Source organism: Panthera leo, chromosome A3 (assembly GCF_018350215.1).
Source record: "Panthera leo isolate Ple1 chromosome A3, P.leo_Ple1_pat1.1, whole genome shotgun sequence".
NCBI classification, from domain to species: Eukaryota; Metazoa; Chordata; class Mammalia; order Carnivora; family Felidae; genus Panthera; species Panthera leo.
This window is the reverse complement of record NC_056681.1, coordinates 34,742,311-34,765,950: the sequence shown is the minus strand read 5'-3', so window position 1 is coordinate 34,765,950 and position 23,640 is coordinate 34,742,311.

Sequence of the window (23,640 nt, the reverse complement as noted above, 5' to 3'; positions counted from 1 at the left end):
ATAACAGTCTCTCTGAACACCACAGTTTCTTATCTGAAAAATGGGAACGATAATACCTAAGATTCATGGATATTGTATGACAAAGGTTTTAAAAAAACTTTCTCCACTTTCCTTTTCTCTAAGCTGACAAATTTCAATGTTCTGGAGCTACGCTCTCCAATACAGTAGTCACTAGCCACATATAGCTATTTAGATTAAATTTATTAAAAGTAAATATAATTTAAAATTTAATTCCTTAGTTGCCCTAGCCACATTCCAAACTCTCAGTAGCCATGTCTTGATGGTGGTTACCATACTGGACACAGTGTGGATATAGAACATTTTGTTATCTCAGTAGTTTCTTTTAGATACCACTATTCCAGAGTCTTTCTGTGTTTAAACTAGAAAAGCCCACTGAAAACACTAAGACAGGAGAATATAGTAGTAAATGGCAAGAATGCTTCTAATGTAGATAAAACATAAAACTTGTGCACCCTTTTTAGGCATTTATATTTTGACAATATACTTTGACTTCTAAAAATTATTCCTGAAATTCATTTAGGAAAAATTGTAAGTTCGACTATAGCAGAAGAATGATCACATTACAACCACTAAGCCATACATGTGATTATAAAACTTTCATTGCTTCTTACTTGGGTTTCCTCGTTTTTCTTAAGTTATATTAGACAGAGTCACCTCTTGATTCTTCCAATTTTCAGTCAATTCTTGAAGAAGTTATTGCTGGGGGCACCTGGGTGCCTCAGTCGGTTGAGTGTCCAACTTTGGTTCAGGTCATGATCTCGCGGTCTGTGGCTTCCAGCCCTGAATGGTGCTCTGCACTGAGAGCTCAGAGCCTGGAGCCTGCTTCGCCTTCTGTGTCTCACTCTCTCTCTCTCTGCCCCTCCCCTGCGCATGTTCTGTTTCTCTCTCTCTCAAAAATAAATAAACAAACAAAAAAAAAAAAAAAGAGAGAGAGGGAGAGAAAGAGAGAAACAAGTTGTTTAAAAAGAAAAAAAAAAGAAGTTATCACTGAATTAGTCACAATCAACTTAGCTTGAAATAATCTCCCTTACTTCTTATTGGATATATTGCTCTGCTTGAACAATTCTATGAATTTGGTTCCCCAATTAATATAGAATTTTCATGCCACCTCAGTGAATAGAATAGATAGAATGGGAAAGATTTTTAAATAATAAGGATATTTGGTGTATCTAAGATTTTAGATGCTTTCTTCCATGTGATTGACGCATACCTTATAAGGTTTGTGTGTGTGTGTGCGTGTGTGTGTGTGTGTGAAGTATCTTCCCCCCAAAACCTAAAATATCCTTAGACGTAAAAGAATACCATGATAATTCAATCCTTGATTATTCCATTTTATTAAAATTATATTTTTATAGTTTTTCATACATTTTTAAGAAGCTCAACTTAAAATTCACAAAATAAATACAGATAACAACAACAATCTCAAAACTAACAGTTGAGAGTAGAGATTCATTTCTAGAGAACTTCCAAATTGTCTTCTCTTTCCCGTTTGTTTTAAGCTGTGAGGTGGAGCAGGACGTGGGTGTTGGGAGAGGCTTTGTTTCTTTCTCTTTCTTTTTTTCTTTTGCTAATATCATTATTATTTTTATTATTTATTTTTTCCAATTCACCCAAATAATTTTCTTGAGCATAGGCGGAACACAACACATGTATAAGTAAATGAAATATGGTTCTTTTGACATCAGTGCAGACCAAGAGCATTTCTTTGTTTTTTTATTTAATTTTTTTTTTTTTTTACATTTATTTATTTTTGAGAGACCTGGAGAGACAGAGTGTGAGCGGGGGAGGGGCAAAGACAGAGGGAGACACAGAATCCGAAGCAGGCTCCAGGTCCTGAGCTGTCAGCATAGAGCCTGATGTGGGGCTCGAACTCATGAGCTGCGAGATCCTGACCTGAGCCAAAGTCAGATGCTTAATTGACTGAGCCATACAGGTGCCCCGAGCATTTCTTAACCCACCAATTTTATACAGTCAACTCAGCCTTCAGATCCACACTTGACTATTTGGTTTACTCCTCCTGGACGTGTGTCTGGCTGCCTTCCCTTCCCTTTGTTTGCTCACATCTTGCCCATCTTCACATGTCTAGATCCACCTCCAGGTCTTCCATGCAGCCAGAGAGGGTTTACAGACTTACCTGAGTTTGAATTTGGCTCAGGCTCTTTCTAGTGCATTGACCTGAAGAAACACTTCAATTCTTGATAACTTACTCATCTGTTACAGAGATATATATAAAAAAAGCACCTTGTTTGTGGATTGTTTTGAGAATCAAATGAAAAATAAGGCACTAGGGGCTCCTGGGTGGCTCAGTCGGTTGAGCATCCGACTTCAGCTCAGGTCATGATCTCACAGCTTGCGAGTTCGAGCCCCGCATCGGGCTCTGGGCTGACAGCTCAGAGCCTGGAGCCTGCTTTGGATTCTGCGTCTCCCCCTCTCTCTCCCCCTAACCCACTTACATTCTGTCTCCATCTCTCTCAAAAATACATAAACATTAAAAAAAAAGCGCTCAGTAGGGTTCCTGGCACCTATGAGAACTCAATTGTAGTTGTAAAGATAAGGATTTCTTCACCACTCATTTCCACCAGGTTACCATCTTGCTACTGATTTGACTTCCCAATGATTCTGATTCTAGGAAGCAGGTGTGCTGACAGTGCCTAAAATATTATACATGCTAGAAAGGTCTACCTTTCATCATACTCTTTTGAGTTTGAGAACTATGAGTCAGTCTTTTGAGGCTGATCTATTTTATGCACCAGCCAAGCTGAGTTTTGGAAAATGCACACTTAGGACTAGCCCCTAAAATGGAATGAGCAAGTAAGACATTCGCTGTACTATTAAGCAAAGAGATCAACCTTCCTGGAGAAACCCAGTCTCTTGAGTTGCATTAGCTACAGCTGACACAATAGCCAGTTTTATTATTCATTGCTATCCATCATCCTGTATGCTTAGTGTCCTCCACATACTGACTGATTTTCATCATAAGGATGCATCCATACTTCTCATTAATTCTTAGGCTTTCCAAATGTTTTATATCACTCCATCACAGAAATAACTCAGTAAGAGTTAAATCTCAAACAGCAAGGCAAAACAAAACAACAACGAAAACCAAAGGCTAAAAAAAGAAGCACCTGGAATCATTAGTCACGCTAAATGCTCCAGACAAAACTGTGAACAAAAATTCCCCCCCTTGTGTCCTTTCCCTGTCTCCAGAGCCATCCGTCTGACCCTCTTACATTTCCACCTGGTGTTCATGCTTTCTTTATTTTTCCCCGACCCCCATCAAAGATTGCTGTAAGGGGGAAAAATCCAATAACCTCATTCACATTGAGATGTAAATTAGCAATTGCCTGAAAGATTTAATAGGGTCTCTCCCATGGGGAGTTTATATTTTCATGTAAACTAGAGGACCACATCTATAAAAATACAATTTCAGAGATCAGAGAGTGAAGTAGAGAAGGTGGCTGTAGGCGTTTCTTGAACCTACATGTGTGAGAGCCTTCAGAGTGGAGCCCAGCGAGGTCTGTGAGGAGCAGGCCAGGGGCTGAAGAGCAGTGGAACATTGTGGGTGTTCCTGGGTGAGGCAGGGCACACTGGGAGGTGGAGCACAGGATGGGAAGGCTCAGTGGCAGTTGGAAGGGGTCCGTACAGGAGAGGCCCAGCAAAAGCAACACCAGTGGGGCCCTTGGCAGACAGGAGGGGAATCTGGGAACAGGCAATATTCGGACATCCCGACAAGGAGAAAGCAGTGCCAGGGAGCACAGACTTCCCTGGGCTTTGGGGTTTCAGACAGGTTCAGTGTTCCAGAGGACCGGGGTGAAGAGTTCTGAAGTCGCATGCCAGAGGTATTGGGGCACTAGCCAGGATAGTGTGGCTAGTGGTCTAGTGACTCTAGACCAGAGTCAGGAGTCACCATTGTCCTTGTAGCGCCTGGCAGCTTAGTGATACATTCTCCCAATTTCTTGGCTTCAGGGCTCACTCAGAAGCAGGTGGTCTGCAGCCCAAATGATTTAGAACAAGTGGGCCATGGCTCTGAGCTGAAAAACCCTTACCTGTCTCCTTTGGCACATGCAGGCCTCACCCATTCTCCAGGACTGACCTCCATGTGCTTCTCAACTCTGGATCTGTTTTCTTCCAGTGTGTGGTTTTGGAGCATTTGCTGCTCCTCTGACTGAGCTTCCTGGGCTCCGCACTTTCGATTCTTGATTCTTGTTGTTCTGGCCTCTCATTCCTATTCCTCACCAGCTGACTTCTCCCTGTGCTCCCCACGTGCCACTGCTTCCAGCTTCTTGAAGTTGCTTCCCGTGGAGTAATTTATGTTGCACACAGAATAATGAAGAGATGCCTCCGATAGCGTCCAAACTATTACCTTCTTCCAAGCCAACCTTAGGCTACTTTGTTTCGATTCCCGTTACTGGGAGTCCCAGAAAAACTTGCGGTAGGAAGAATCTGCACCATGCCTGGCCGTTAACAGACATGAAGAGGAGGTCTGTCTAGCAGCATGAACCTTCCACCACTTAGAAGATAATCAGCTGCAGAATCCCAAATCCACAGGTCCAGTCAGCATCTGTCACTGTTTCAGGGCCTATTCCAGATGCCATGGGTCTTTGTGGACCCTGAAACAAACTTGGGGAAGACTCAGGTTCTATTTGTTTTGTTTGGTTTTTAATTCTATTAGTTTTTGCTTTTTTTTTTTTTTTCTCACTCCATCATGCTGCATAACAGTCTCCAAATCTCAGTGACTTGAAGGAATATGCATTTTTGCAGTCAAATTTCTCTCCTGGAGCTTGCTGGACCAGCTTTAGACAGCAGAACAGCTTTAGATCTCCTCCACGTGTCTATCATTCTAGGACTTGGGCTGGAGGAATAGAGCAGACTCAAGGCACATTGTTCTCGTGGCAAAATACAGGAGGACAAGAAAGCAAGCCAAACAAGATGAGCACCTTTCAAACCTTTGAACAGACAGAACAGGTGTAGATTATATCTACTCATATTCCATTGGCCAAAGTGTGGCCAAGGTCAAAGTCAGTAAGCTGTGGAGTAGTATTGTCTCCTCATAGTGAACCAAGGCATGACCCCAGAGCAAAGATAGAATTGTGGAGAAACAATACAATCGGCAACACTGGCCTATACAGTATTAAGAAAATAATACTAAGAGGAAGGGAAGGAGAAGGGCAAAGAGGAGGAGGGGGGTAAAGCCTTTGTTGGATGCCTTCTTTGGGCTAAGCACACCGCATGCATTATGTCATCATCCATCCTCTTGACAAATCTCAAAAGTAAATGTCTTTTTATCCTTCATGTGATAAATGAGGCACCTTCGGAACACAGAGGCCAAGTAAACTGGTAACAACAGAAACAAAAATAAAGATGAGTTTGTAATGATTAGGCATTACATCAATTTTGAAACTTTTCTGCTATAAATACTGGGAAATTGAAGTGAACTCAATTTAATCATGCCATTAATTACTACTGTGCAAGAAGTCCAGAGGTAGGGGACCCTAGGTTTGATTATTTCAGTAGTTCATCAGTATCATCAAAGACCCAGGGGCCTCTTTGTTTCTGTCCTATGATTCTCTGAATCTGGACATTGTTCATCAGTTTTTTTTTTCTTTTAATTAAAAAAAAATTTTTTTAACGCTTACTTATTTTTGAGAGACAGAGACAGAGCACAAGTGAGGAAGGAGCAGAGAGAGAAGGAGACACAGAATCTGAAGCAGGCTCCAGGCTCTGAGCCATCAGCACAGAGCCCAGACTCTGTGGGGCTCAAACTCACAAACTGTGAGATCATGACCTGAGCCAAAGTCAGATGCTTAACCAACTGAGCCCCCCAGGCACCTATTGTTCATCAGTTGTTAGCAAGATAGTCACAACAATCCCAGGCTTCACATGCAGGCGACGACTTCCAAAACCTCGCTTTTATGTATCCCATGATTCAAGTCCTCACAAAACACTTTCCTTCATATCCCATTAGCCATAATTATATTCTATATCTATGCTTAAAGCAATCACCTGACAAGAAGGAAATAAGTCAGATTGACTTAGGCAAATTATGACTTACCACTCTTAGGATTCAGGAGAATCCTGGACTTCTAAAGGACATGGAGCTCTGAGGCATGTAAATAAAATTGGGGGTCTGTTAATGAGGGAGAAAGGGGAAGTAAGGCTGTTGGGTAGGCACTCAAAATGCCTGTCACCATCTCTTATTATGTGGCAGCCACTGTGCTGAGGGGATCTGAGGGTGAGATGCTTCCAGCAGCTCATGGGAGGGCCTCTTGATGGAGTCCATGGTGCATTTAGTAGTATTTGTGTCCCTTTAATGCTCATGCAGAGTCTTATCTGCTACCCTCCCAGACACTCCCTGCCCCTATGTCATGATTCAGTAGTCTGTATGGGGTGACATAGAAATGGCCCATTTTGGCAATGTCCTGTATAACTAGGGAAGCTGGGCACTCACTCTTACGCTCTCACTTTCCCCCCCCATGGGAGAAATCACAGGCTGAGAAAATCTCACTTGACCCTGAGCTGTGCTACATTGGGGGAGGGCTGATGTGGGTAAAGGCAAGATATTCCTCTTACCCTCTCCAGCGAATCTGAACCCATATATGTTTTTTTTTCTCCAAGAGTGCACTGGAATTTCTCCCCTGGAAACCTGGATTTCCACAAAGACTCTGTAATCTGTGGGTGATTATCTGGGACAGTGTTCTTCAAGGTCTCCCATACTATGGCCAAAGGGGCTGAGCTGCTTCATAGGTCATGGCAGGGTCCACAGCTGAGACCAACATGTCTATGCCTACTACTTGATGCACAGAAAGGCAAGATTCCTCCCATATTGGCATACTGTGCTGGATCCTACAGCTCCCATTTTGTCCATGGATGGATGCCAAATCTTTGTTGTTGGGATGGAGACACAATCGTGGGATGTCTTATTCTGCTGTGTGGCTGATGCCACTCTTTCCAGCAGTCATCTCTCCCAAAGTCAGAGCTCTGAACCAAAGTCTAGATATTCCTGCATTATGTTGGTTGTAAGAGGTATCTTTTTATATTTTATTATCTCTGGAATCATAATGCAACTAACAGCCAGTGACATGTTAAAGCCTCCCTGCCAGCATTTCCCCCCCCTAAAGGCACATAAAATAATAATGTAACAAAGTATCTTAAAAACAAAAGCATACCTTGAAGAAATATTAGACCCAGGTCAAGATAGTGTTTCAAAAAGTGACACCAAATTACCCAGCCCATGTCTCCAAATACCAGTGCCCTGATTCATTAGTACTGGGTATTTGTGGGAGAATTTCCAGAGGCCTCTTTGGTTTGCCTCTTGTCCCTGGTTGACAAGGCATGGAGAAGTCCAGAAACAAGTCATAGTTTATACCCTAATGACACATTCTTCCTTTTATGAGTCTCAACTTAGGATGACATCGTCTCATGGATAGTTTTCTCTTACTTTATACTATACTCTGAAAACCCATGGGGGAATAAGGCAGGGAGCCATACCAGAGCCTGCTGTCCCCAGCTGGCCTCACCAGCCTTGAGACCATGGTCGCTTTCATCTAGAACCTAATTCTGATCAGGATCTGAGTACATTCTGTCCATCTAGTGAGTATAGCCACCTAGTGCCACCATTTTCCTATCATGTGATTGACACAGGAGAAGACTTAGATCCCATCTTCCTATACGGTAAAAGCCTTCTCTGTCCATGAACATATTGTTAGGCTCTTGCAAATCAGGCTTCCCTCTCGTCTCCCCCTTATTCTGTCCCCTTTACCATCAGGATCTCCATGGCCACTTTAGGTGAGTTCATGTCACTTGATTCTTCTGCTCTTCTCTGGGCTTTTCTTCTGGCCAGCTCTGCTATAAGCTAGGGGAATGTAAAGGACCTTAAAGCTTTAGCAGAGCCATCCTTACCAGTGCATACTATTGGGTTGCATCCTGAGATGCACGAGATGAGACATGAATGAAAAATAAACTCACTTCTCAAATAGGACATGCATGCTCACACATAAATATAATAACAGAATATTCTAAGGGTCAACACAGAACACTTTAGAAACCTAGAGGGTGTAGGCGTGGGAGGGAGTATTCGGATGGACAGTATAAAATCCCTTAAACTCAACCAGGTTCTTCAAAGCATTTTAGTGGGAATGCAATGCACTAAAGTCAATTATTCTGTACAGGGAAGACTTGGGTTGTGCACCTTGAGAGGTGGGATGAAGGTAGTTTCATTTGGAATAAAAAGGAAGAGGTGGATATGAAATATGAAGGGTCTAAAGATGATGTCTTAGCTCAGATTCCCTAGAAGCAGAATATGAGATGTTCTCATGAGAAACCTTCAGGATAGCACCAAGAAAGTAGCTAGATAGGATTAGCTTCACTGAAAGTCTAGACTCAGCCTAATCTTATGGGGAACTCTGGGGCATGAATACCACCACAGAGATGTTCTTTTCTTTCTTTCTTTCTTTCTTTTTTAAGTGTATTTATTTATTTTGAGAGAGAGCATGTGGGAGGGGCAGAGAGAGAGGGAGAGAGAGAGAATGCCAAGAAGGCTCTGCACTTGTCAACAAGAAGCCCAATGTGGGGTTTGAACCCACAAACCATGAAATATGACCCAAGCTGAAGTTGGACGCTCAACCAACTGAGCCACCCGGACACCCCAGAGTTGTTCTTTAAAGCACCTTTCCTACCACCTTCTCAGGAACTTATTGGAGACTCCTCCAGAAAAAGGCACAGCTTCCCAAGCTATTCCAGATAAAGTGACTCCCACAGGCCAAGGGCAAGTCTCCAGAGAAGGGTGTACCTATGAACTGTAAGCAGCTAACACTTGCAACAGTTGGGGATCTGGATGGGGCACTAAAATCACTAATAGCAGAAGAATTTTGATAAGACTTAGTGGCATACCACTAAACCTAGTGGTTTTTGTAAAATGAGCTTCTTGTGTTTACATTTTCTGTTTTTATTTATCTATACAACAAATATATGTGTTTTAAAGCTATAAAGAAATATACAGGAAAAAAAAAAGAGTGAAAAAGACTTACTTGCTTCAAACTCAACTAAAGATGCCTTTTCTCTCCCTTTCCACTCTAGTGGAGATATTATAGATGAATTTCTATGACTTGATGATAAGCTACATCAGGAGAACAGTCAAGCATTTCATCAAGGTTGTATATATCAAGACTCAATTCAAACTTGCTTGAGAGAAGAGAGACCTTACTGGCTCAAGTCACTAGAAAGGATGAGTTTGGAACTGATCTGTAGGGCAACTGATGCAGGATTCCAGACAAACTCAAGACTCACTTAGTTGTTTGGCACAGATTTTCTTTGTGCATTGGGATCTTTTTCTTACTCTGTGGGTAGGATGAAAAGGAACAGTATTGGACATACAACTTTAGGCTTATCCAAACTAATGACCTTGAATTAAAACAAGACTTCTTGGGTGCCTGGCTGGCTCAGTCACTGGAGTATGCAACTCTTTTTTTTTTTTTTTAATTAGAAAAAATTGTTTTTAATTTTTATTTATTTTAGAGAGGGGGAGGGGCAGAGAAAGAGGGAGACACAGAATACAAAGCAAGCTATAGCTCCTAGCTGTCAGCACAGAGCCCAAAGTGGATCTCGAACTCACAAACTGCAAGATCATGACCTGAACTAAAGTCAGACGCTTAACTGACTGAGCCACCCAGGTGCCCCATGGGGTATAAAACTCTTGATCTCAGATTGTGGGTTCAAGCCCTGCATTGGGTGTAGATATTACTTACAAAATAAAAATCTTAAAAAAAAAATAAAACAAGACTTCTTATACTCCATTTCAGTATACGTAAATCTCAGGGAAGAACTCTGATTGGCTGCCTCGGGTCACATGTCCACAACTTGACCCAATCACTGTGAGTGGGATATGTAGACTGCTATGGGTTGACAAAGATCTTTTCTGTTTACATCCTGCCACATAGCCAGGCCTCCTTTCCCAGCTTCCCTTGTAATTGATGCAGCCATATGACTGTGCTCTGAATAATGGAACATGGAAGGAAGTGATGAGGTCACTTCTAGGTTTTGCCTATGAACACCTCTCATCCAGTCACTGAAGGCCCAAGATGGAAGGAAATTAGGTCCCTGATGACTGTGTGGATGGCTGTGTGCTGTCCAGCAGCATTCACCCTGGCTCTTGCATGAGCAAGAAATAAATTTGTGTTATGGCACTGAAATTTAGGGCGTTACAACAGCCAGTATTTCTTGCTCTAACTACTACAGGATATATAAAGAGTGAGACTGGCTTTATACTTAGTTTTGTGAACAGATGAGCAGACAACTGTGACCTTCATTGCCAAGTATTAGTTATTAGATCTGATTGCATTCTAACTGACTGCTTGAGTCACATACTAATTGCTAATGACACATGGATAGTTTACCAGATGTAGCCGAGCCTGAGTCATAAACCTTCATTTGTAACCAAAGGTGTGGGATTCCATGATTGACAGTACCCTTAAGACCACGCACGATGGGAACGGAACCGATCCTTAAAGGAAACAGGAGTACTCTACAATGACATCATCTAAAGGGAACTCATTAATGCCAACTGCATGCACAATGACTGCAGAAGAATAGGAGTATCTTCAAAGAACCTATAATTCTTAATTTAAAATACTGGGGTTGGGGTGCCTGCGTGGCTCAGTTGGTTGAGCGTCCGACTTCAGCTCAGGTCATGATCTCACGGCTCGTGAGTTTGAGCCCCGCGTCAGGATCTGGGCTGACAGCTCAGAGCCTGGAGCCCACTTCAGATTCTGTGCCTCTCTCTGTCTGCCCCTCTGCTGCTTGCATTCTGTCTCACATTGTCTCAAAAATAAATAAACATTAAAATTTTTTTTAAATAAATAAAATACTGGTGTTATTTTAACACCCGTGAAACATGTTAGAAACATGTTTATAAAACCATGTTTATTTTTCTCAATAGCTGAACATAATCATCTTAACCTAATAGTTGATTGCTCTTCTTTCTCTGTGTGATTTTGTGTTATTCTTTTTAAAATTTTTCTTACTATTTATTCATTTTTGAGAGAACTAGAGAGAGACAGTGCATGAGTGGGGAGGGGCAGAGAGCCAGAACGTGAATGAGGGAAGGGCAGAGAGAGAGATGGAGACACAGAATATGAAGCAGGCTCCAGGCTCTGAGCTGTCAGCATAGAGCCTGATGTAGGGCTTGAACCCACAAGACGTGAGATCATGACCTGAGCCGAAGTCAGATGCTTAACTGACTGAGCCACCCAGGTGCCCCTGATTTTGTGTTATCCTACCAGCAGCATATATTCCCTGTTCCAAGCAGCTAAGTTTCCACCTGTCCTAACATGGAAGGTCCATCCCCATAGCTGTAGAGTGGTGGCGCTCAGGTTCAGTGTGCATCAGACTCAGCTGGAAAGCTTGTGTAAATGCAGATTTCTGTGTACCACATCTCGAGATTTTGGTTTAGTAAATATGGACTGAGAATTTGCATTTCTCACAGCTTTCCAGGTGATGCTGATGCTGCTGTTCTGAGGAACAAATTATGAGAGACACTGCCTTATGGAAAATGGATGGAAGAGTCGGCATGTTTGTGTGTTGACAACTGCAGATGGATTTTAGCTGGACATTAGAAGGTCACTGTAGACCTAGACGAGAAATGGCTGGCCTCAAAGCAAACATCAAAGGAAATCAAAAGAATCTCTGTTACAGGGTTGGATCCTCACATAGTCATGGATAGAACTGAAAAGGCTTTGATTGAGAAAGTTCCAGGAGGACTTCATGACTGAACAAAGCAATTCAGCCAAAGACAAGGATCACATAAATATCCTTACCTTCTTCCCAGTTAAGCCCATGGCTTCACATGTCCTCAAAGAAGCTGCCATTAGCTAAAGAAACGACGCGGGGGCTAGCACAAACTAACAAAAAACAGATTTGAGATCTATGTTTAGGATCAGAACTATGTAATGATGTGAGTGTACTAAATTTTTGAAGCCATTGCATTGCCAAAGAAACTGTGAGCCAGGACTGAAAAAGTTTGGCTTGTTTGAACTTTAAAATAACCTTCTGTCTCCTTCACTTGATTGTAAAATACATGAAAAGAGGGACTTTTTTTGCCTGTGTCTTTAAGCCATTGTACCCAAGGTTCCACTGCACCACAGGGGCTCACACAGAGCATAAGCTTAGTAAATATGTGCTGGGGAAAAATGAAATAAAACAATGCAAAGCTTCAGAGAACTGAAAGTTGTACCAGCTAGAATCAGGCTATGAAAGCTGTGTATCCTAAAGAAAAGCATACTTGCTGTGCACCCTGGATATGGCCATGGAGGCATATGGACAAAACAGAGACACCTTGAGGGCAGATCTGGGGACTTGGGGAACAAGGACAAAAGGGCTGCTCCCAGACAGCAGAATCCAGGCTCTGTCAACATACTCCCTCCCCTTTAGGGTACTTGTGGGGAAAGGGAGTTCACGGTGTCCGCCTAGTAGGATCTCAGATTTGCTACGTGTGTATCTCCCATAATTTCCTTTTATGAACTGAAGGTTTATTTGGTCTCTACTGGATCATTGTACAGCGTATGTTGTGGGAATTTGCAGATGATTTGTCTTTTCAGATAACAGGGCATTGGACTATCAGGAGCCACATCTGGATGGGGTGGTCTCTGCCGTCCCCCATGATCCTAGAATTGGGCTAGAGGTAGGGGATGAGTGGAGCTTTGAGTTGTCTCCCTTGGGGTCGGGATATGTTCTTGCATGGGAAGAAAAGTGGACAATATTTGAGAACCACAAAGAATGAACTGTGAGTTCACCTCTCTTTTCTGGGCTCACGGATAGCCTGCCTTTCACAGGCTCCTTTGAAGGAAGGTGTGGCCACATGACTGGAATGTAGTTGTCTTAGTTCGGGCTGCTGTAACAAAGTACCATAGACTGTGCAGCTTATAAACAACACACATTTATTTCTCACTGTTCTGGAGGCTGGAAGTCTGAGATCAGGGTGCTGGTGTCAATCCTCTCCCAGGATGGTAGACTGCTGACTTATTTTGTATCCTTACAAGGCAGAAGGAGAATGAGCTAGCTCTCTGGCCTCTTCTTATGAGGGCACTAATCCCATTCATGAAGGCTCCAACCTCGTGACTCAATTACCTCCCAAAGGCCCCACCCCCAAATACTATCCCATTGGGGGTTAGGTTTCAACATATGAATTTAGGTGAACACAAACATTCTGTCTATAATAGTAGATGATAGAACGTTCATGAAGGTTTTCAGGCTTAGAACATAAAGATCTCCCATGCGTGATTCTCCATGCTTTCTTGGTATGTGTACTATGTGGAGGTTAATATGCTGGGCACCCCTCACAGCCACCTGTTGAAATGGCAGCATTTCCATCAGTATGAGCCTCTGAATGATGGTGTAAGGTACCTACCACCTACTAACCATGGACTTTGGGTTTTATGAAAGGGAAATAAATTTTTATAGTGTGAAGTCACTGGAATGTAGGGCTTATTTGTTATAGCAACTAGGATGACCCTTATTATTCTCCTTTAAAATTTTAAACTTTTGCTAATGTAAAAGCAATCCATCCCTGCCCTGGAACACCCTTCAACATCCAAACTAACAAAATCTACCAATTATCTCAAGGTCAATTCTACCTCTTGCCTCAATCTTTTCCTTTTTTTTTTCTTAACACTGCCTTGTATTAGTTTCCTGTGGCTTTAATTAGTATCACTGGTCCAAAATCAGTGTGTTGGCAGGGCTGTGCTGCCTCTGGAGATTCTAGAATAGAATCTGTTCCTTGCATCTTCTACCTTCTGGGGGCCACTCCTTGCTTTGTGGCCAGGCTTCAAGGCCAGCATCTTCAAATCTTTCTCTGCTATCTTCCCACTGCCTTCTCCTCTGCGTGGGGGTAATCTTTCCTTGCTTCCCTCTTATAACAATACTTGTGATTGCATTTGAGGCCTATGTAGATAATCTAGGATAATCTCCCGATCTCAAAATGCTTAACTTCTCACAGCTGCAAGTACTTTTTTTTTTTTTTTTTGCTTATTGCACATATTTCTCATAGAATACAAGTTGGAAGCTAACTTCACCTAGTTCAGAATTTTATTATATATTGCTTTGTATTGATCTTGGTTTCACATGTTTCCTATCATATGTAATGCTTATACCATTTAATAATTTATTCATTTATTCATTCAACAATTATTTATTGAATATGTTGTCTATGACCATAATATGAGATTATAAAGGTAAACAGTGGTCAATCACACCACCTAAAGGAGTTCACAAAATGGTACATATTACTATACAGACTCTGGCAACATGGTGTGATGCCAATAGGAAGTGAGTGAAAAGTACACCATGTACTGTGACACATAACACAGACAATACCAAGCTGAGACCTGAAAGAGCTACTCTGGTAAAGTGGGCAGTAACTGGGGGAAGAAGGTGGACAGGGTGAGTAGAATACGCAAAGGCACTGAGGTTCCCAAGAGGATGTTTTGTACATGGAAGCGCAAGTGGCTCCTGATCCAGCTGGAATACAGAGTGAAGGCAGTGGAAGGTCACAGAGAGGCAAACAGAGGCCAGACCATGAAGGGACACCCTTGTATATCCTGACAAGGATTTGGACTTTATCTCAAAAGCAAAGTGGAGCGCAGGGTATCTGAAAGATGTTAAAGTGAGGATTAAGCAAGCAATCACATTGGAGCTTTAGAGACCTCACTGTGGCAAGGTTTAAAGGATGGACTGGAGTTAAGCTGTAGTGGTCTCAGGAAGAGAAGCTTCTCTTCTCTAGATACTCCTGGCTTATTTCAACATCAAAACCTTTCTTCAGTACTTCCTATGAAAATTTGGACACTATTTTGAGTGGAATTAAGTTTTTCAGTACCAAATATGTTCAAATAGCAAGATCCTTCTGTCATGAAGAAGCGCTGAGCTTGGACTGAATTAGCCATCAAAAGATAAAATGTCAACACTATCCAGTAGAACCTTCTGTGATGATGGAAATTCTCTACATCTGGTCTATCCAACACGGAAGCCACTAGCCACATGAGACTATTATTGTATGCTGGCCCATTTACTGAGGGTAAGTCACAGCTAACTTTGATCTAAACTTTTCAACAAATAGGTACACGCTTGAGTGCATGCACAAGTGTTTCTTTCTTTCTTTTCTTTTTTCTTAAGTAGGCTCCACCCATAGCATGGAGCCCAATGCAGGGCTTGAACTTGCAGCCGCAAGATCAAGACCTGAGCTGAAATCAAGAGTCAAATGATTAACCAACTAAGCCAACCAGGTGCCCCTATTCGTAAGTATTTTTGAGCATTATTATGTATTGCAAGGGAAGCGACAGAATAGGCACAGGCACAGAGACAGTGGATGCTGACTGGGGGGGGACCATGGGGCCAAGTTGGAAGCCAGGGTAGGGACCCAGATCCATAAGTCAACCATAGACCAACGGGCCTCTTTATGACTTCTTGCAAGTGTGGAGATGTTTAATGTCCTATCTGTGTTTGTTAACCTCTTCCCTCCAGTGGTTGTTCAGATGAAATGTCAGAATACGTGTAAACTGTAAAGTGCTACACAAACTTGAGGTAGGTTTTAATTATTGCTGTTACCTTGGAGTATGATATTAAAAGATTCTTCCACTTGTGCTTCCTTCTGCAGCACATATACTAAAAAAAAGATTCTTCCGCTTGAATTCCTTTAGACTGTCACTTTTGTTATTCAGTTGGAAACTTTCTGATATCCACTGTGATTCTCCTTTGACCTATGGGGTTATTTGTAAGTGTGTTATTTAATTTCCAAATATTTGACGTTTTTCTAGCTATCTTAAGTTACTAATCTAATTCCATAGGATTTCAAGCTCTTGAAATTCATAGAGAGCTGTCTTCATGCCCCAGCAGTTGATCTACCTTGATGAATTTACTGCTTCTACTTGAAAAGAATGTGTATTTAGCAGTTATTGGGTAAGGTGGTTATAAATATCGATAAGGTCAATGTGGTTGATACAGACTCTTTTGTTTTAGAAAAAAATTAAATGTCCAATCGTCTGAGGAATGGAAGTTAAATATGGTACATTCATACAGAAGACTATTTTATTCCTAAATTTTCATGAACAATTTCACCCTGGATATTCTCAAACTTAGAAAGTTCTGTAACTACTCACCATAACTCTGGATTTTTCCCTTCAGAAAAATTCCCTGAGTAGATGAGAATGACAGACAGTTATTGATGGCTAACTTTGCACAAATCACAATGAAGTATTTATCATCAGAACTTCTGAAGCCTCAGAACCCTTCAAGCCTCAGCTTTCCAAGTATTTACCTGAAGGCTTTCCAAAGCTAGTGACCCAGGAATCTGGAAATGGTTACATTTTGCTCTACTTCATGATTGAGCGCACACTCTATTGCATCAGCTAATTCCTCTAAAAGGGTGAGAAGCTGGGGGGGGGGGGGAGGGGTCTGAGCAGTCTATCTTCTACAGCTGCTGTTCAACTATGAGCTGTAGCTTCCATATAAGCTAGAAGGATGGCCTGATATTGAAGGTTCAGTATAGACAGAAATACAGGAAACATTCATTTAAAATCAAATGGAGTTTGATGAATGGTGCATTTTATGACTCAGAGTTTTTGGCTACGAGCAGCAGAAATGAACTCTGGCTGATTTGAGTTCCCCAAATTAGGAAGAGTAGGTAGTGCCTGTAAAGAGGAGGAAAGATAGATAAGTGGGATTCGGAAATGGGCAGGAAACAAGGTGAGTCCAGGTGTGAGGACTGCTCTGCCATATTGCAGTTGCCGTGGCCCCTGGGAACATAAGCAGCTGCTGCCTCCCAAGCAGGAAAAGGATTCAGAAATTAGCAGAAAAAAAGAGATAAATGCCCACTGAATAATAGTTTCTTACTGTCTTTATGATAGAATATATTCACATCACAAGGCAAAAAGAGGGCTTTTTTTGTTTTGTTTTGTTTGTTGGTTTCATAGTTTGATTTATCAAGAGAAGTAGGTAGCACTTTAATAGAATACTTACTCTGCACATTGGCCCGGATGTCGGAAGAATGGATTCAGTATTGGATTTCTTATGTACGAGCTGTGTTGTCTCTGTCAAGTCCCTGTTTTCTTGACCCTCATTTCCTCACCTGTAAAGGAGCAGATTAGAGTAGATAAACCCTAAATTATTTATCAACAGAGAAACTCTCTCTTAGCACTATACAATAGAACTTTCTATGATTGTGGAGGTGCTCTACATCTGATCTGTCCAACATGGAAGCCACATGAGACTCTTGAGCACTTGAAGGGTGGCTAGTGTGACTGAAAAGCTGAATCTTCAATATTAATTAATTTTAACTAATTTAAATAGCCACACATGACTAGTGACTATCAGACAGTTCAACTCTAAATTATAAACCCTGTAAAAGCAGGGCCTTGTCTGCCTTGCTGATTTATCTACCGTTAGGGCCAGGCACAGTAACTAGCTGAGCATCTGGTAGGTAGCAAGATTCCTTTAAATATTCATTGGGCCACAACGGTGCCAGTCACTGCGCAAGGTACTGGGTGTCAAATGTGAACCCACCCAACACGAATCAACGTTTTCATGGAGCTTACATTCTACTGTGGAAAACACACAATGAAAATATAAGTAAAATTTTTAGTGTGTTGGATGGTGTTAAGACCCAAGGGAGAAAAATAAATCAAGAGGTTGATAAGGAATATGAAGGCTGGAGCAGGGGGGTTGTTATTTAAATAGGGAGATTGGGCAATAAGAAGGTGACATTTGAGTAAGGACTAGCTGAGGCTAGAAGTTAGCTGTGTAGATATCTGGGACAGCACACTCTAGGCAAAGGCCCCAAGGTGAGATCATGCCTGGAATGCTTCAGAAACTGCTAGATGCCAGTATGCCTTTGTTGTAGGAGGGAACAAGTGGAGGGATGATAAGTAAGGGGATTAAAAAAGTAATGTGGTATATGAGAAGGGTGGGTGGTGGAAAGTGGTCCCTGTAAAACCTGGTAATTTTTTTAAAGACTGATGGAAATTATTGGAGGCTTTTGAACAGAGAACTGTGATATGATCTGATTCATGTTGTAAAAGTCTCACACTGGCTGCCCAGTTAAGAGTGTTTAGGCCAAGGTAGAAGGACCATGCAGGGAGCTATTCCAAAGATCCAGGCAAGAGGTGGTGGTGACTTGGAACGCAGTAGCAGGGGATGTGGTGCGAATGATCAAATTCCGGTTTTAGAGGTAATGCCAGCAGCACTAGCTAATGGGTTGGCCATGGGCTATAAGAGACATGAGGCAAAGATGATTGGAATTATTTTGCCCTGAGCAACTAGACTAATGGAGTGGCTGTTCACTGGGCTGGGCAGGACTGTGGACGAGGCAGATTGGAGCACTGACCAGAAGTTCCACTGGCATCTGTTGAGTCCAAATCTAGAATGAAGAATGAGGGTACTCTCTGAATCCTCCAGCTCCAGGGATATAAAAGTCTCTCATTAGACCAGAAGGTATTGATTGCCCACCTTATGGGACCTAGAGTAGCATGGTCATCTGGACCTTGCTCTGCTGTTGTGCCAAGGTGTGGAGATTTTCCCCAGCCCCCTCCCCTCCGTCCTGGAACCCTCAGCTGTCTATGACTGCCCATTTCTCAAAGGGCAAAGCATCCAGCCGGCCACTGTTTATTCTGCCTGAAGGAAGTTGTCTAGACAATGTTTCACTCCATGCTAATAAAGTTTTGCTTTTTTATTTTAAATTTAATTTTAAGGTGGTGAGTAGATTGAATACATTGTGTTTGTTCCCCAAGTTGCTTCCACTTTGAGGCTAGAAACCATTACACAGTTTTAACACAAAAGAGACTTTCAAAATGTGTATATCCTGGGGATGGACGTGCCCTATTGTTAGGACATTTAAAAATAAATTTGCCTTTATTTTACAAAAGTTTGCTTAAAACCAGAAATGTGTGATATAGAAAGTAAATGCAATTAACTTCAAAATGCATGGCACTTGGGTTAAAAAATACAATTGAGGGGTGCCTAGGTGGCTCAGTCGGTTAAGTGTCTGACTTCGGCTCAGGTCATGGTCTTGTGGTCCGTGAGTTTGAGCCCCGCGTCGGGCTCTGTGCTGACAGCTCAGAGCCTGGAGCCTGCTTCAGATTCTGTGTCTCCCTCTCTCTGACCCTCCCCCGTTCATGCTCTGTCTCTCTCTGTCTCAAAAATAAATAAAAGTTAAAAAAAAATACAATTGAAAAAGCTTGCTTCTTTGCTTCTTCCTTTCTTCCTCCCTCCCTCCCTCTCCTTTCTCTTCCTTCCTTCCTTCCTTCCTTCCTTCCTTCCTTTCCTTTTCCCTGGAAAGGATTTTCTAGGTTTTGGAGTCTTTCATTTATGAAAGTCTAGAAGTCTGGCATTTGTGTGTTCTTGGGGTGGTGCCAAGAAAATGAGATGTTTGCTATCTGATAAGACTGAAGGTTCTTTGGGGCGCCTGGGTGGCGCAGTCGGTTAAGCGTCCGACTTCAGCCAGGTCACGATCTCGCGGTCCGTGAGTTCGAGCCCCGCGTCAGGCTCTGGGCTGATGGCTCGGAGCCTGGAGCCTGTTTCCGATTCTGTGTCTCCCTCTCTCTCTGCCCCTCCCCCGTTCATGCTCTGTCTCTCTCTGTCCCAAAAATAAATAAAAAATGTTGAAAAAAAAAGACTGAGGGTTCTTTGATTTCCTGAGAGAGCACAAACTTGGAGAAAGAGAAGCCTACAGGAAGGTAACTGGAAAGGAATCCCCCATAGAATGACTACATTCTGCCAAGCTTTCTCTTGACAAAGCAACTGCTGAAGAGGGACTGCATTGTTAGGCCAAGAAGCCACTCAGGACATCTCCCTATTTGCTCATTGGTGAGTTCCTGGCTGATATTCCAGAATTTGCATTTTTGACACGATTCCTCAGAACATTTTTACACACATGAAAGTTTGAGTATATTTGCTCAAAGATGTCCTGTTGGTGAGTTTTGCATGGTTGAAAACTGCACAAGTTTGAAGCTGACAGTCCACAAAAACTAGAACTCAAGGTGGAATGAGAGCTCAGTTATCTGGAGGTCATTTATTATCTAACTTGAACTGCCAAGAGCAGAGCCTGAGAAACCGAAACGAATGTCACAAAAATCATAAACCAAAACTCACTTATCTTCCAGAAAATCTCTTTAGACCCTCTTTTGGTGGACATTTCTTTTGAGCTGTGTGCTCTAAAAATGTTATCTGATCTTAAAGTCTTCTGGAAATTTGAAAGAGCCATTAAAATGGGGAAGTGATTTTCTGGAGCAGTGGTTCTCAAAAAGTCTGATTCTGGTACCAACAGCATCAGCATGCCCTGAGGACTTGTTGGAAAAGCAAAATTCCTGGGACACCCGGGGCTCGCGGAGGGGGGGGGGGGGAGAGGGGCGGCGCTCAGTTGATTGAGCTTTGGACTTCAGAGCCTTGGTGAATTCAAGCCTCACGTGGGGCTCGCTGCTGCAGTCAACCTATCAGCACAGAGCCTGCTTCAGATCCTCTGTCCCCCTCTCTCTGCCCCTCCCCAATTTGCGCTCTCCCCAAAGTAAATAAATGTTGAAAAAAAATGCGAAGGTCCCATCTAGCCCTCTCCTACGGGATTAGAAATTCTGGGGGTGGGGCTCAAACTTCTGGAGTTCAACAAGCCCTCCAGGTGATTCTGAGGCAAGTTCTAATTTTGCTTCTGCTGTCAGGGCAGAAGCAAAGAGCAAAACTGATGACAAGGGAAAGGACGAGTAAAACAAATATAGGACCCAACAGGCAAAGAGAGGTCTTAGGATCCCATAGGATTGCTTAAAGGAGTGAGGAGGGGCAAATGTCAGTAAGAGGGGCCAGGATGAGTAAAAGACACAGTCATGAAACACTTAATTGTATGGCTGAGGCATAGATTTTAAAAGGATGGTAGAGAAGATTCTAGAAAGGCAGTGAGGGGGGATCATTACAGGCTATATAAAGAATTTGGCTTTTTTACTTCAAAGTAATGTAGAGCCACTGAATTTCTAATGGTAGACTAACATGGTTAAAAAACAAAAAAAAAGTTTTGTAGTTGAAGGGAAGATTTCATTTCTCCAGAGATGCGGAATAAATGAGGCACTATTACATTCAGTTAAATGGTGAATAGTGCCCTGGGAATAACCCTGAAGTCACAGACCCAGAGTTCTGCTGTAACAGGATCTGGTCTGACCAGTTGTGGTGTACCTGGAACTTTATTTTGAGACAGGAATCTTGGCAGAAAATGAAAACAGTCATGTTAACATTTCAGAGTATCTTTCAGTGTTACGTAAATATAACTATCTCTCTTCAAAAAAGCTTCCATTTCATTCTAACAATATTTCTACAAGGTAAAATTTGGTTTCCCATTTTCTCTTCACACTTTTGAGCTTTTACGCACAATTTTATTATTCATACTAATAAATGCTAAAATGAAACCACAGTTTTAATATTCATACCAACTGCAGTGGAATTCAGCCTATGGAGAACAATTACTCATTAGTGGTCATGATTTTCTTTCACTTTCTTCAGTTTTTTGCATTTCTTTTTAATGAGTTTGTAGACTGCCACAAAATTACATGCCATGTTGCTCTGCCTAGTTGAAAGCTGGGTGGAAATACTAAAATAAGATACCCAAAATGTCCTTCAGAGGGGAGAAATACAGTAGATACATTAAAATATATATTTCTATGAGCATTATTCAGTAGCTGCATTGCTTGGTGCTCTATGTTTAAGTTATCAAGCAGTGGGGCACCTGGGTGGCTCAGTCAGTTGAGTGTCGTGCTCTTGACTTTGGCTTACATCACGATCTCACGGTTGTAGGATTGAGTCCAAAGTTGGGCTCCACACTGACAGCGCAGAGCCTGCTTGGGAGTCTCTCTCTCCTGTCCCTCCTCTGCTTGCACTTGCTCATGAGGTCTCTCTCTCAAAAAAGAAAAAACAGGGGTGCCTGGTGGCTCAGTTGGTTGACCATCTTACTTCGGCTCAGGTCATGATCTCACGATTCATGAATTCTAGCCCAGCATTGGGCTCTGGGCTGACACTCCAAGCCCAGAGTCTGCTTCAGATTCTGTGTCTCCCTCTCTCTCTGCCCCTCTTCTGCTTGCTCTCTCTCTCTCTCTCTCTCTCTCTCTCAAAAATAAATAATAAAACATAAGAAAAAAAAGAAAAAAAATCAAGCAGTAAAAAAACCCCCAAATAACACCTTAGTGGCTTTAGGAAGTTAAGATATCTCATTTAAATGCTGTGTCAAAAGGAATAACAGTATTTTAAAACAGTCATGTTAATTTGAGGTAGACTGCTGTCAGGCTAGATGAATATCTGCCCTGCCATGGGTGAGAGAATGTGCACTTTCACACCTATGAAATGCAGCTCTTGGGGTTTCCATTTAGTGCCTTGGCCCCCCTGCCCTAATACAAAGAGAGATTCTACTTCCGGTGACCAGCACAGTCTCAAATGTGTTTTAGTTCTTGCTGGTGCTGGTCTTTTTGAAATAGAAAAGAAAGATGCAGGTTGCATTTGATGGCCTCTGCTAAAACTTCTAAAAGCATTCTTCTAAAATTCACAAAATGTTCTCTGCAGTTTTTCTATCAATGTGGTCTTTTGTTTATTGCAAAATAGAACATCTACTTATATAATTGAAACAAACAAAAAACACATTACTAGCATTTTTTGTTTAATGTTGGTTGCATAGAGACATGATGGATGTTCCTTTCATGATGTAAAAAAGAATATGTATGTGAGTTATGTTGGGGAAGAATGCCTTTAATTAATAAATCTCTCTCTCTCTCTCTCTCTCTCTCTCTATATATATATATATATATATATGGCTTTAAAAATGTGTTTTGGTCTTAGAGGTTAGTATGGTTTTAAAATGGTGTTACATAGGGGAAGGGAAGCAAAAATAATATAAAAACAGGGAGGGAGGCAAACCATAAGATACTCTTAAATATAGAGAACAAACTGAGGGTTGCAGGAGGGGTGTTGGATGAGGGGATGGGCTAAATGGGTGATGGGCATTAAGGAGGACAAATGTTGGGATGAGCACTGGGTGTTATATGTAAGTGATGAGTCACTAAATTCTACTTCTGAAACCATTATTATACTATATGTTAACTAACTTGTATTTAAATAAAAAATAAAAATACAAAATATAAAAATATTCCACAAAATCATGACAATAAATGTTGTTTCCTACTGCAAAAGAAAGAAAGAAAGAAGAAAGAAAGAAAGAAAGAAAGAAAGAAAGAAAGAAAGAAAATGGTGTTAAAATTCTCATAGATCTTGAATAACTCACTTGCGGGCGCGCACACACACACACACAGATTATTTCACATCTTAAAGTGCTATAGTCTAAAAATAGGTAAGGAAAAAGTCATCACCATTTCATAATCTTTACTATTCCTATGTCCCTCCAAAATGAGAAGGTAATGGTTTTAACCTTATTGAATCCAATTTAAAGTAATGGGCACACATATTCAAAATGTTCAAAACATTTTAACTTTTTTTATACATGAAGGGAAGTGCCTGATTCATGTGCTGCTTTCTTTATCTAGATTTTTTTTTTCACTTTTCCAAAACTTGCCACCCTTCAACTTCTGTTCCATAAAGTTTTATCTTCTCAGGATCTCTTGA